At 43.6% G+C, this 13,408-nt stretch overlaps 1 protein-coding gene across 5 annotated transcripts in view; it reads left to right on the forward strand.

Annotated features, from left to right (window-relative positions):
* The first annotated feature begins 7,994 nt into the window (after positions 1-7,994).
* MPP7 (MAGUK p55 scaffold protein 7) overlaps positions 7,995-13,408 on the forward strand; it is a 158,072-nt gene continuing 152,658 nt past the window's right edge. Inside the window, exons 1-2 of one of the 5 annotated variants that reach the window (XM_080386016.1) lie at positions 7,995-8,518; positions 13,326-13,401. The gene's annotated coding sequence lies outside the window, so the exon portion shown is untranslated. The other 4 variants (XM_080386022.1, XM_080386018.1, XM_080386019.1 and 1 more) reach the window with 4 other exon arrangements.

Below are 13,408 nucleotides of genomic sequence, written 5' to 3' on the forward strand. Positions count from 1 at the left end.
TACAACCCAAATATCCTTGGTCTGGATCTTCAGTCTCTGCCAGCTGTCATTTCCTTTGGTGGCTTCAAAACCGTATTGCTGTCCTGCCAATCCTGAATATCTGCCTTCTCTGCCAAGTCCCAGTTTTCATCCCACATGCTCCTACTTCCAGTACAGCCTGCTGGTTCTCCACAGCAAGACCTTAGATCTGGCTCTTGCTCTGTCTGCCTCTGAATCAGATAGCTTCTTCTTTCACATTGCCTAAATGCCAGCAGAGAGGTCACTGAAAGTGCGGGAAAGTGTCCCTGCTCTCCATTCCTTCCTTGGCTCCGGCTCAGCATACAGCAGCTGGAAACAACCATTATTGGGAAATGCTGTCTCCATCATGTAATCCTGGACTGCAGCATGTGTAGTGGCTTTGTATGGAGAGTGCACTGAGGCTAGGAGCTGAGAGGGGCCAGAGAGCCTTATTTGAACTGTGGGAATGATGTACAAACAACAGGACTCTAACCGAACGGCATAAACTTGCTCTGAGACAATCTTAACCCTTAAGCCGTAGCAAGTGTCTCCATCAACTGAGATTTAAAATACCCTAAAATTTGACTGAATAAGAGATTTTCTTTGGTGCAGTGAAAAGCATCCAACAAAGGCTCCCCCCTTGCTAAATTTCAAAGCAAACTTTCTCCATAAAAAGTTTAATTTTTTCTCATTGAAAAATGATACATCCTTCCCACATTTAACTTCAGAAATGACTAAACACTTTGGTTGATACTTACTTTGGGCAAGAAAAACACCCACATGATGCAGACAATCAGTATCCACTTTTCCAGTCTGAATCAGTGTAGCCTGGTGCAGACAGCTGAAAGCTGGGTCTTGCGTTGGAAATGTCAAACCCTGTGTAACAGGCTGTATGGGCTCTTTAAAAACTTGGCAGAGCTGCTCACCCTACCTTCTGCATGTGTTGAGAATCAGCTGAAGGGCTGATTCCCAGCAAGCATATTTAAATATGTTTCCAGCTTAGGGAAAGAAATGGATGTTTGTCTCTTAGGGGAGCTGTTCCTTTCTCCCACCCCTCCCTTATATGTGCACGTACATACACACACAAAAAAAAGAGCAAAACAGCCATAAAGGTACCCTCCAGGTGGAAAAGACCGTTCCTCCATAGAGACAGAACAGCACTTTTGGCAGACCTGAACAGTATTAGAGTTTAAGTGAGTTGAAAATAGGAGACTGATAATGAGATTTTGCAGTAGGCTGGCTTGTGCTGGCAGGCTTCAAGCACAGCCAGCCTGTCTACAATTCACCCTAGAAGAGCTAATGAAAATAGAAACCGAAGAACCACAGTGCATTATTCAGCCTAGAGAGGTAAAAATGTTGACTTGGAAAGACCACCACTCACAGATGAAATGACAGCTCTGAGTTGCAGCCACTTGCCTTTCAGTCATGTTAAGAAGGCACTAACCTTCCAGTTGCAGAAAGAGTACAGTTCCTCATTCAGCCCCCTCCAGAGCTGGCACGAGAGGAGTGCAAGGAAGGAGGGGTATGGCATTCACCAGCTCTGGTCAGAATTATGATCCCTATTTCTGCTGATCCTGAGTGGGTCATAGTCCTGTTAGCGTTAAATTGCCTTTCACAGGTAGGAGCTTGTGCCCAGGCACAGAAGAAGAGTTCTGGGAAGTCTGGGAAGCAATGACTGCTTCAACCAGGAAGGAAGAACAGCTTTGCCAGTGGATTTATGCAGAAGACACCCGTGATCCACTTCTTCTTGGATGTGAGCTTTGCTGCAGCCTGAGCTCAGAGCATCTCTGCTTGTACTTGGGAAGAGGTAAATCGGAGACTGTTGCACTACTGCCTGCAAGGTGTTTGCATGATTGAGTCATCCAGAGATGATGAATGAGCACTGATGCTAAGGCATCTGGCACAGATCAGGAAGCTCTAAACCTTGTGCTGTTGTGGCCATTTGGTAAAGAGTAAGTGCAACACAGCTGGGTGCAATCCTGATATTAAAGGTAGGCTTGACCATACCTTGCTAGGTGCAAGAGGAAGGTGTAGATCTTGCTAGGTCCTGGAGGAAAATCTATATTAATTTCTGGTGCACTTCCTGCTATCTGAGGAGTACGTGGCTCTCAGTTTTTGTCAGGCAACCCTAATAAACATTAGTTTAACAATCTGATAGAGAATGAGTATGCTTAATAATGACTGATAACAGCTGGATTGATAATGAGCATCTTGCCAGTAATAGGCGCTCATTTTTCAGCCTGGAAAGATCCTCTCTGCTACTCACTAAATGCACAAGTGCTGGTGCTGCATTTCAGGCATTATGGCTGCTCTAACTTTATTTAATTACGGACACATCCACAGGGCTGATAACTTTTGCCTGTCCTGGACTACTACTCCCCAATTCTGATATTCCCCAATTTGCAGCCACATATGTAGCAACATTGGTGAATTCAGAGGGTAAGGTTAGGTCCAAAGCAAACCTCTTTCCTCTGGAACAGACTGTTTCCCAGAGGCACTCAGCATCAGTTACCCCATTTTCCTGCTAGCTTAAAATCACTGATTTCTTAGAGAAGTTTTAAACTCAGCTATGTCACAGGTGTATGCCAGTTTGTGAAAAAATACATCTGGCTCCCTCTTATTAGCTGATGCACTTCTGTGAGATTATAGTTGTTTATTTCCTGTTAATCTTTGTGTTGTGTCTGTACCTGAGCTGTTGCCTCTTTTCTAATGCATTTCCTAAAGGTTAAACTTGGTACTGTCAACTGTACATGATGATAACTTAAGATAATACTGAAGGGTGATCTGTTTTCCATTCTATAGCCACACACTGCCCAAAGGGAAAGGAGCTGCAGGTTGTGCTCATTGCCTTACCTCCAGTTTGCACAGGTGTTCTGCACTCTGCCTTGCAGCAGCAAGAGGGTATTAGACAGGGTTAGAGGGGAAAAAAATGTAGGGAAATGAGATTAGGTCATCTGATAGCAAGTTGAAATGAAATGATAGCTGCTTATCCAACCAAATTCTATTCTTTTTTTGGTATTTCTTCTGTCTGCCGTTCAAAACCACATGTTTTGATCATGTGGATCACACTCCCTGGCTTCTGACTTTGATCTCTAAGCATCAGAGTTCTCCTTAGTCTGTGAACGGAAGACTAAAATGCACATGCAGGATCGCACTCATGAAACAGCACATTCTTGGCTTGCAGACACATCCAAATTAATTAATCGTAGTTTTCTGCAACTGCCAAGAGAAAGAAAGCAGTAACATTGTAACTATCTTGTGATGCAAACAGTTCACCCTCCCAGGAGTTCAGCAGAATGAAGTGGAAGCCTAATTAGGAACGATACATCCTAAACTTCACATTCATTATGTTTTTACTTCTTTCACAACTCCGCCACAAATCCTGAAGTTGCTTTATAAGAAACTTTAACATCAGCACTTAACTCATAAATTACACCCCTGTTTAGAAGTATTGAAAAAACTAATTATTTGTTCTTAGTTTCAACTGTATGTGGTTTTCTCCTCTCCAAGCACTTTATTAAAATATAATGGGAATATTGAGAAGTATGAAGGGTATATCTGCTCCTGGTTCAGTGCACTTTGGTGGTGGTAGGTGGCTTAGTTAAGCAAATCCAACCCATTAAACAGGATTAAATACCAGTAGGTATGCCAGGGATTGGGAGATGGCAGCAAAACTGAGGAAATGTTTGATTTCTGCATGTCAATAATGGAAGGGTTTTAACTGAAAACCAGAATTAATAAATCATTAACGTGTGAGATTCTAGTAAGAAAAACAAGGGATCATCAGACACTGATAATACAATGAGGAATTGTATGAGAAATGATTGAATTATATGGATAAGAGAACTGCCACCATTAAAACTTGAAATAGCATTCATTATTGATATAATTAACTTTTCAGAACAGGAGGACTGCAAGTCAGAGAAGGCTCCAACAGAATTTCTCAAGTTGGATGGAGTAGCACCAATGGATGTATTGCAAAGTTCAGCAAATTGGATCATAGCTTGCTGATTGGAAAAGTTTCTGCAGAACAGCTTATCTGATATGGTTTAGAAGCAAGATCATGAGGAAGATATTCAGGAAAGAATTAAAAGTGAAACAGAATATGAAATGTCAATCAAACAGGTAAATTCTTGTGACAAACTGTTGTATTCCTGCTGAATCAACTTTATGTAATTTCTGCTTCATAAGTGAGAAGTTGGTGGTACAAATGGCAGAAGGGATATCAACATGGTTTGCAGTAAGGAAAACTGTAAGACTGAGCAAGAAGAACAAGAGATATTTTGGTGAAGGGACAAAACTGAGGTTGGTTATTTATCAAAACCATATGAATATTCAAAATAGCTTATGCACAGCAAAAACAGCCATGGCAAGCTCACTGAGCGCATAGAAGAATAAAAAGGCCAGATCTGAAGATGTCTGTCTACATCATAAATGTACCTTTATGGTAGCTGGATCCTGAGGAGAAATTCTGATATACAAGAACATCATAGAGGTAGCCTCACAGAAGAATGCTGAGAACTCTATAGACAGCAAAAGCTTACAAGGTGAAGGGAAAAAACCTGATGTATTTTGAGATTTTTATAAATATAATGAAAGAAGAAAGTTACAATTATCTTAAGTACAGCTAGAAAAATTCAGAAATTGGTAAGGGGGACTCAGAGATAGATCGCTCATGAACATCAAAATATCATAAGCCCTGTTTCCTCAGGAAAACAACCTAAAGCAACAAAAAATAATGTTTAACATATGTATTCAAGATCCATGTGCCCTACACAAACATACAGATTTCTACCACATCAGTCAGAAATCTGGAGTCTCTAGAGCAGTCCTTTGCTTTAACAAACTAGGATTTTACTACAGGTTGCATCTGTAATAGGAAGACCAGGCAAATAATGTGTACGCATGAATGTGCATGTTCTTTCAATAAAATAATTTGCATAAATCATTTACTGTACCTAGATATACTTCAGAGTTCTACTGAACAGCAAATTTCAGAAGGGTTTGCAATTATAATGGGAAAAAGTGAGAAAACAAAATAAATACACTTTTAATAAATGAGTCTGGTTTTACATATTTTCCAGTATGCTCAATTTGCAATGACTGAGATATTACATTTTCCAGCATCCTGAGTTTGCCATGACTGGCAAGATTTTTTGCTGGTTCCAGTTCCATTCAGCCAGTCCTCTGTGCTAGCCACAAGGCTGTCTGCTGGAATACCATGAAGATGAAACAGTAACACAAAAACCCCAGCAAGCATTTACAATGCATCAGAAAAAACCAGATGTCTACGACTGTTTATTTCACTTGTGCTAACAACAGTGGAATCTGAGACAGAAAAACGACTAAATTGGTTATACTGACTAAAATCAAGGAAATAAAAAACTTGACTGAAGGCAGCCATCATAAATATTTTGGAAGCCATTCAAATATATGTCTGGAAAAAAAATCTCTATTCTCTAGGAAATTTTCTAAATAATCAGGTCTGGTAAACTCTTCTGTAAATATTATGTGATACAAGCTGTGTGCCAAAATCCGGGGAACAGGTCAAATGCTGCTCTGAACAGAGTGGGAGACACCTGAGATGGCTCGCTTAAATTATGCAAGAATCTCAGCTATGCACAGCGGAAGTGTCAGTGTCAGGAGGTGAAGAACACCAAAGCAGTTTCTACGCACACACAATCAAACATATTTAACCCAGGAGTTCTCAAATCATCCCATAGGGCTGGCTACATTTTGACGAGAAACTGGCTCAGTTTCGCTTCCCATTAATGATCATACAACATCTTTGTGCCAGATATAGCAATTGCCTGCACGGAAAAAATAATTTTAGGAAAGTATTTAATATGCTTTAGCTGCCTTGTAACACCAACTTAGCAACTAGAGAAGAGAGGTGCCAACACCTTGTGATCAGCTAGATCTTTAGAGGCAGCCAGGAATATTCTGTGGGCCTACAGTGATCTGCAAACATGGTACCACCCGAGATGTCATTTTACTGCTGCATTCTCCTGAGAGAAGATTTCAGATGCTGCTTTTGCAGATTTCCAACCACGTCAGCAAAACAGAAGAAAATCTCCCAGCTGTTATCAGTCATGTCTAAACTGTTTTGGGAACTAGCATGTCACAGCAGCTTCTTAAGTGTCTCATTTCTTCCTGACATTTTCCACCAAAGAAACCCCTGGGAAGAAATTAAAGGGAGAAGGGCATCTAACCTGCCTAAATTTAATTCCCTAGCTATCTTTTTTTAGTCTGGCTCTTAGACTTTCAGACTCAGACTGATTTAATGGCTTTGGGATGCTTAGCTCTTTAAATAAAGTCATGCTGGAGAATATCCTCTGGAGATGGTTGTCTCCCTTGGCTTTGGAAAAAGCACTGACCTGTGGAAAGCTCTTCACTCTCTCCTTACTTTCATCTCGTTTGCTATCACATGGGAGTGGAGTGTTCAGCTTACAGGAGTTGCTTTGTTTTGAGTTTGTGGAGAATACACCCTTTTTCAAAACCAATGGAGGGCTCAACTCACTCTTGCCAAATGCTACAATAGGAAAAGAAGGGTAATACTTGGATGGGTACAATGACAATTCATCCTTCTGGCCAGAAGCCTTGTTTTGGAGTTTTGTTGCTTAGTGTCAGTCAGCGCTTTCATCCTAGGGAATTTAAGTTTCTCATACAACAGCCTGGCCTCAACTAAAAGTTTGCATAAAAAATACCAGAAATCTGAACTGTTTGGTTGTGGTTTTTTTTTTTTTTTTTTAATTAGTTTTCCAAATGAGGTTATGTCTTAAGATATGAAAAAGTACTTGGGTGGTACTCAGCAAAAAAAGGAGGAAATTCTTAGCTTGGCATCTGTTTAATCTTGTGAAATATTTATTTAAAAGGAAAGTGAGAGGAATATTTAAAATAGCTCAAAAAACACAAGATATATGTATTCATCCAGAAACTGGGATACATTTTGAGGTGTCTAGCGCTTCTAGGCATTGTAATTACTCTGCTGTCTTTGAGAATAGTTTATTCAAAAAACTAACCACGTATGTTCAACTGGTTTCCTTTCAGGAATGCTTCAGCTGCTGATGGATCACAAAAGGAAGGATCATGTTCCCAAGTCTTTGAAGATAAGGATAAGAAGGAAGTAATTGTTAATGATTTTCTGATCTAAACCAAAAATGATTGACAACATAATGAAATCCTGTAGTGTGTCAAAATCCCATAATTTTACATTGAACAGGAACAGATGTCGGAGGATGCTGAATGAGATTAGTTGCATTATACAGTACACAGCTATGTGTGCCTAAAAATAAAAGGTCTGCCCCAAGAAGTGTGATGAACTTGTAAGCAACTTAATAGTCTTCTGGAACTGGTTATAGATCTCAACGAATTTTTGTCACAATTAAACATTTCACTTGAAATACTACTTGATGGCAATGCAGAAAGGCCCCACTAAGTACAGAAGAATTAAAGCTGTCCCAAACCACTTGTAACAACATATGTTGAGGTTAGCCAAGAACTAGTACCAATACAGCCTGGCACAGACCAGGGTCTCACTGCTGCGAGTTGACTGCCCGGTGCACTAATGCTGGGTTTTGTGGACACTGGGCAGCACTGCTGTTGCAAACACATGTATTTATAATCCCAATGTATTCCTCCACTTGGAAAATACCGGAAGAATCCTTGGGATACTTTACTATATGAAAAATTAACCGTTAAGAATAGATTTACTCAATGACTAGCCTCATCCCTTCACACACAGGTAAGGCCTGCAGCCTGTCCTGGTGAAGCCACCGCTGCCCCTGCCAGCTACCAAGCCCTGTCCATCCCGCAGCCCCGCTCCCCCGCCAGCTCCAGGGAATTATGTCCTCGGTGCGCAGCTCTGCAGCCCCGAGGGGAGCGGCCAGACCCAAACACCGCACCGCGACCCCGCGGAGGCTCCTGCGGGCCCCCTAGGCACCGTGGCGACAGGCGGTGCCGCGCCCCGGCCACACGCAGCACCGGGCGGGCCCGCACCAGAGGGGAGCCGCGCGTGGGGCAGCGCGGCACTCCCGCCGCGCCGCGGGAACCGGCGGTTCTCCTCCCGCCCCGCTCCCGCGCCGGACCCCCCCGGCCCCAGCCTGTGCCGCCAGGCCCCAAAGCGCCCCGGCGCCGAACGGCGAGAAGGCGAGGCAGCGCGACCCCCACGGCCCAGCCCGCTCCCGCCGAGCCCCCGCCACCTGGCGTCACGCGACCTCGCGGGGCGGGCACCCTCCTGCCGCCGCGGCCAATCGGCGCGCGGCCGTGCGCGGTCCTCAGTCCCCAGCCAATGGAGCGCGAGCCCTGCCTCGGCGCGTGCCCGTGTGCGGGGGGAGCCGGGGTCGCGCCTGGCGAGCGGCCGTTGGGCTCCGCGGTGCGCGGGGCCCCGCCCCGGTGGGCGGGGCCCGGCGTGCCCGGCCCGGCCCAGCGCGGCGGTGGCGATGGGGAGCTGGGGCGCGCGGCTCCGCGGGTAGAGGGAGGCTGGGGCGCGCCCGCCGCCACCCGGGAGGCTCGGTCGCAGGTAGGAGCCGCAGCCCTGTGGTGCCTCTGTTGCGGGGGGGTGCCCCACCGCTCGGCCGGGGCGCGGCGGGCGCGGAGCGCCGCCGGGGTAGGGGGGCTCCGAGGTGCGCGGCGGGGTTGCGCCCTGCCGGCGGGATCGCGGCGGGGGGAATGCGGCAGGTGCCGGCTGTGGGATCTCGGACCCGGCGTTGTGAGGGGGCTCCGCACCCCCTGCGCGGGGCGCCAGTTCCAAGATGGCCCCCGCCCCCTGCCCCGCCGCCGCCCGGTAAGCCCCCCGGCCCCGGCACGTGCGGTGCGCGCGGGCGGCGGGGGGCCCCGCGGGCCTGAGGCGGCTCCCGCGCCCCCCGCCGCCGCCGCGGCACCGTGAGGGGAGGTCTCGCCCCGCCGCCGCGGGAGGCAGGCCCGTGGCTGCCCGCGGGCACGGCGAGATCCGCCCGGCGGGCGGGAGTGTGGGGGGAGCGGAGAATTTAATCAGGGCTGGTGCTGCGGCTGTGCCGGGCTGGTAAAGCCCGCCGGGCTGCGGGGAGGGGGTGAGGAGAGCTCGCTTGCAGCCGGCAGTGGACGTGAGTAAACCATTCAGTGGCATCGGGCTACGCAGCTGGGCTCGGGAGACTCATAAACTTTAATCTATAGGTTATCGGTACGATGAGGTGTTTTTATGAATTGACAGAGAATGACTTCAGTCACCTGCGAAACCAGCTCCTTGCTCATTTTGTTAATGCTTACGTTTAATCTGTGTTGAGCAGTAGATAGCGTTACTAATTTGGCGTGTTGCATGTGGAGAACGTAAATGATATTTGGTGTAAGAGCTCGAAAGAGCGGTAGGCGCCTGTGCATGCTGCTTTTGCGTTTTTACCTCTGAATTCCTAGTTTCGTTCTATTTATTCTTTATTTGTAACAAACTGCCTTTCTGCGTTTCTAGAGCATTTTCTTTTATTTGATTTCTTAAACAGCTCACTGCATCTTTGCCTTTCCTTCCTTTTAAATAAGCGATAGAATAACTTCAGGGGCAATAGCTTTCGGTGATATATTTTTTTTTTTTAGTTCTTCCCTTGGAAGAAGACTGAATAGTCTGGACAGTGGTGACTAACATCTTTACGCCTCATGGCAATCTTCAGTACTTGAATTCAGCATCTCTTTTTTTACAGTTACATTTTTTGAATGAGGTTCAGAGTTTTTATTTTCAAGTTAACTTAGATCAAGAGCCCCATTTTAACGAGACTGTGTAGGGTTTTTTTATTTTGGTGGGTTTTTTTTGGGGGGGGCTTAAACCTACCTTTTGTAGGTGTTAATTTTAAAATATAGTAATTAGAATTTTGGTACGAGGTATTATTGTCATCCTTCAGGTCCCTTTTATGGAAGGATGTTAAATTTTGGCCGTATTTACAGGAAGAGTTTACAACTAGGTTATTCTTTTACTGAGTGTATTGTTTGCTCTAATTGATGTGGATCAAATCTTTAATCTTACCTAGAATTAATGTTAGGATTTTGCTAGATATCACTGTTTGGATTGAGTAAGTTTTTTTGTATTCAGAATGAGTGATTGCATGCAGCTTCTAAAAGCTGTATTAAAACCACAGTTAATTTAGATTTTAATCTTGTAGAGCTAGGGAATGAATGAATGAAACTTACCAGTTTCACCTGTGCCCGTTTATTCATCAGAATGAAAAGGAGTAAAGCAGTAACCTAAATGGAGAAAAGTTGATTTAATTGATTTCAGACTCAGGAATAGCTTTGGACTTTAATGTGAATGTGTTCATATTTACAAGTGTACACTTAAAATGAGACAAAGGAAATCCCAGAGCTGCAAATCACACTGTCAGTGGCAAAGAACATCAAGGAAAGGGTTGCTGTGTGTTTACTCTGTTCTTGTTCTCTTCTCTAGGCATATGCTGGCAGTCCTCATTAGGGACAGGATGCTGTGTTAGATGGACCTTGAGCTAGTATGGCATTTTTGTGTTTGTAATAAAATGTTTTCTGTGTAGTAGCATGCCATTTGGAATTTAAATTTTAATTCAGGCAGGTGTCAGAGCTCTAAGTTCTTAAGAGTGTGATGTGAAAGTCAATACCAGGCTCAGAGAAAGCAAGCTAATGAATGAATGTACTATTACTTTGGATGCTTATGTGCTTTTTTGTTAACGCTTATAGGACATCCCAACTCCCGATAGGAAATGGTCACAAGTATGTTTTCTAAGTGGCAACTTCCAGCCCTTTCCTGAGTGCCTTGTGGGAGTACTGTGCTTCTCATGAAGATGTTGTTGGAATCTGCTGGAACTCCCATCTGTTCTTACGGTGTTGCAATGCCTGCCTTCCTGTGCTGTATCTCCCCTTTTTATGTGTCAAGCACCTAGGTACCCGTGAGCCTTTCATTTTTCTCTGGCATATGGAAGGGAGCAGAAGGGATCTATAAAAAGTGCTTCAGTAGCATCTTCCCTTTAAATCACTTCCTTTGTGTTAAGGTTTACTGTAGAAATTCCTTTGAAAATAAGTAAAACCAGGAAAAAAAATCCTGTCTCACTGCTAGCAAAGTGTCTGTTAGTTGTATTCTAGAGCATCTTCTGGAAAGTTGTTGCAGTGAATTAAGCAAGTTTCACCATCTACAACTACATGAATTATGTGTAGGAGTCATGAAACCTTCCCACATAGTTGTGCTAATGCAGTTTAATCCCAGCCTGTAGTGTATATACTCTTCCTGACCCTGTCTTCTGAAAAGTTTTCATCTTGGTTGCTACTGTTCCTTGTTTGTTAAGGAAAACATGCAGTATATTAACTTGTCTCTTCCTAATTTTAGTCTTAGAAACATAATAATATAGCAGAATTCATTTATACCTGCTTTCAGTGGATCGTGGGTGTTTACATCACAAGTGATATCATACTTACCTAATACGGTGCCTTGCCCTGTATTACGGAATTAGAAAGACGGGGAGCAAGCATTACTTAATACACATCAGATAACTTTTACAGTGCAGTGTCCTTCACATCCCTTGACAGTTCAGACTACTAGCCCTGTCCCATGTCATGTTGGCCGTATGGCAGGTCTGAGAGCAGCTCTGACTCTTACGGTTGCGTATTATACAGAACCATTTTGAGCATAACCACGGGGTATGCAGTAAAGTTCTTTGACAAGTGAGTTTCCAAAGACAGTGATAAATGATAGAGGTACATTGACATGCTCTTTATTTCAGCTAGCAGTCTGGCATTTAGGGGAAAACCAGCAGAAAACAAGAATAGTGTGTGTTTGAAGATGCACAAAACTTTACTTTGGTGTTCTTGAATATCGATGTTCATAATGCTTAGCTACCAAAGAACACAAATACCTTCTCTCCCCCCCACCTCACCCCTTGAAAGGCTAACAAATTCCATGTGTTCTTAAGCAACAGTGTTAAGCAGACTAGTTTTCAGGACTCCAGGTTTTGTCCCTAAAATAATTTATTAATCTACATTATGAATCATGTGTAGAATTGACCTTAGCTCCCAGTCGTGAGCTCTGGAGAAAAGATGAGCTGCTAATATTAAAGGGTTTCAGTATATTCAATCTCTTGGGATCGCATCTTGTTACATGTGGCCAACATCTCGTTTCTTGTCGCATTTCCATTCAGCTGTGAAGGCTAATATTGATCCCATTATTGCTGTTCTTATGTTACTTGTATGAAATAACAGATCAAGTTAAAATCCAGCCTAGACAATAGTACCCTTTAAAAGAAAAATAGTCAATACCCCCTTCAATAAAAGAAAGAGTCAACCTTGGGAGTTGTTTGCTAGTTTTAAAGAACAAAAATTAAAGCTTTCTTAGTTCTCAGCCATGTGAAGTACAGTCAGTGATGTAATAAGCCTGCAACCAAAAGCTCTTGAAATGAGCTTATTGTTTACATCTTCAATGACATCAGTATATAAAGATAAACATTAAATCAATCAATAAACTTCGACTACAAACTGAATTATATAACTACGAAGCTGGAGATGTGAACATTGTAGTTTGCGGTGCGCAGAAGAGATGGTGACATATGAACATAGAAAGAATAGGTCTCCTTTGATGTTTTTTACCCTGTTTTGATTTAGGTGCTTGCCATACATCTGGCAGGGTTGCTGTGGTTCTGTTCCCCACGTGCATTCTGGTTTGCTGCTCCATTTCTGTTCCTGCAGCTTATTGCCAAGATGAGACATTGGGTGTTTTCAGTTTGTACGAGGATTAGGCAGGGCATGATGCCAGGTGGAGTGTTCAAAGCGACATTTGCTGCATGTCAGTAAGCACAGTTAGTAATGGTTTTGAGGTTATTGCTGACTTTCTAAAGCAGAGTGATCAGCCATCACGAACCGAAGAAATGACCATCTTTACCACAACCATGAAGTCACAAGTGCCTGAAGGGTTTTCAATATGGACCCATTAAGTGCAGTGGGAGAAGGCTTACACCTAAAGTTTTGTGCCAGAACTTGCATATTGTTCATGTGTAAAATGTGGTTATACACCTGTGAAGTCTTACAGATATTTATATGTCAGACAAAGCTTATCTGCACCCATTTTGAAATCATTATTTTGCTTAATTACCACTTTAAGACCACTTTGTCTAGGACAGGCGTGGAGGCCTGAACAAATTTGCGACTTGAAATCCTTTCTCTTCCTAGCTTAAATAAGTCTTTTCTGACTTTTCTTGTTTCTGCAGGGCTTCATAGAAAAACAGTTGCTGGGAAGTTAACTACTTTAAACCTGTGTTCCTAACATTCAGAATAAAATAATGAAAATAGGTAGTATTTCCAATGCTGACTAGAACCAATGTCATATTACTATGAGCCTTTCCTTTTTCCTTCAGGCCTCACAGATTCTCAGCTCCATAGTCTGGAAAATGCATATCTTAAGTCCCTGTTGAAGTAAAAACGGTCATCCAGGTAGGAT

The sequence above is a fragment of the Falco punctatus genome, assembly GCF_963210335.1.
Source record: "Falco punctatus genome assembly, chromosome: 4".
Lineage (NCBI taxonomy): Eukaryota > Metazoa > Chordata > Aves > Falconiformes > Falconidae > Falco > Falco punctatus.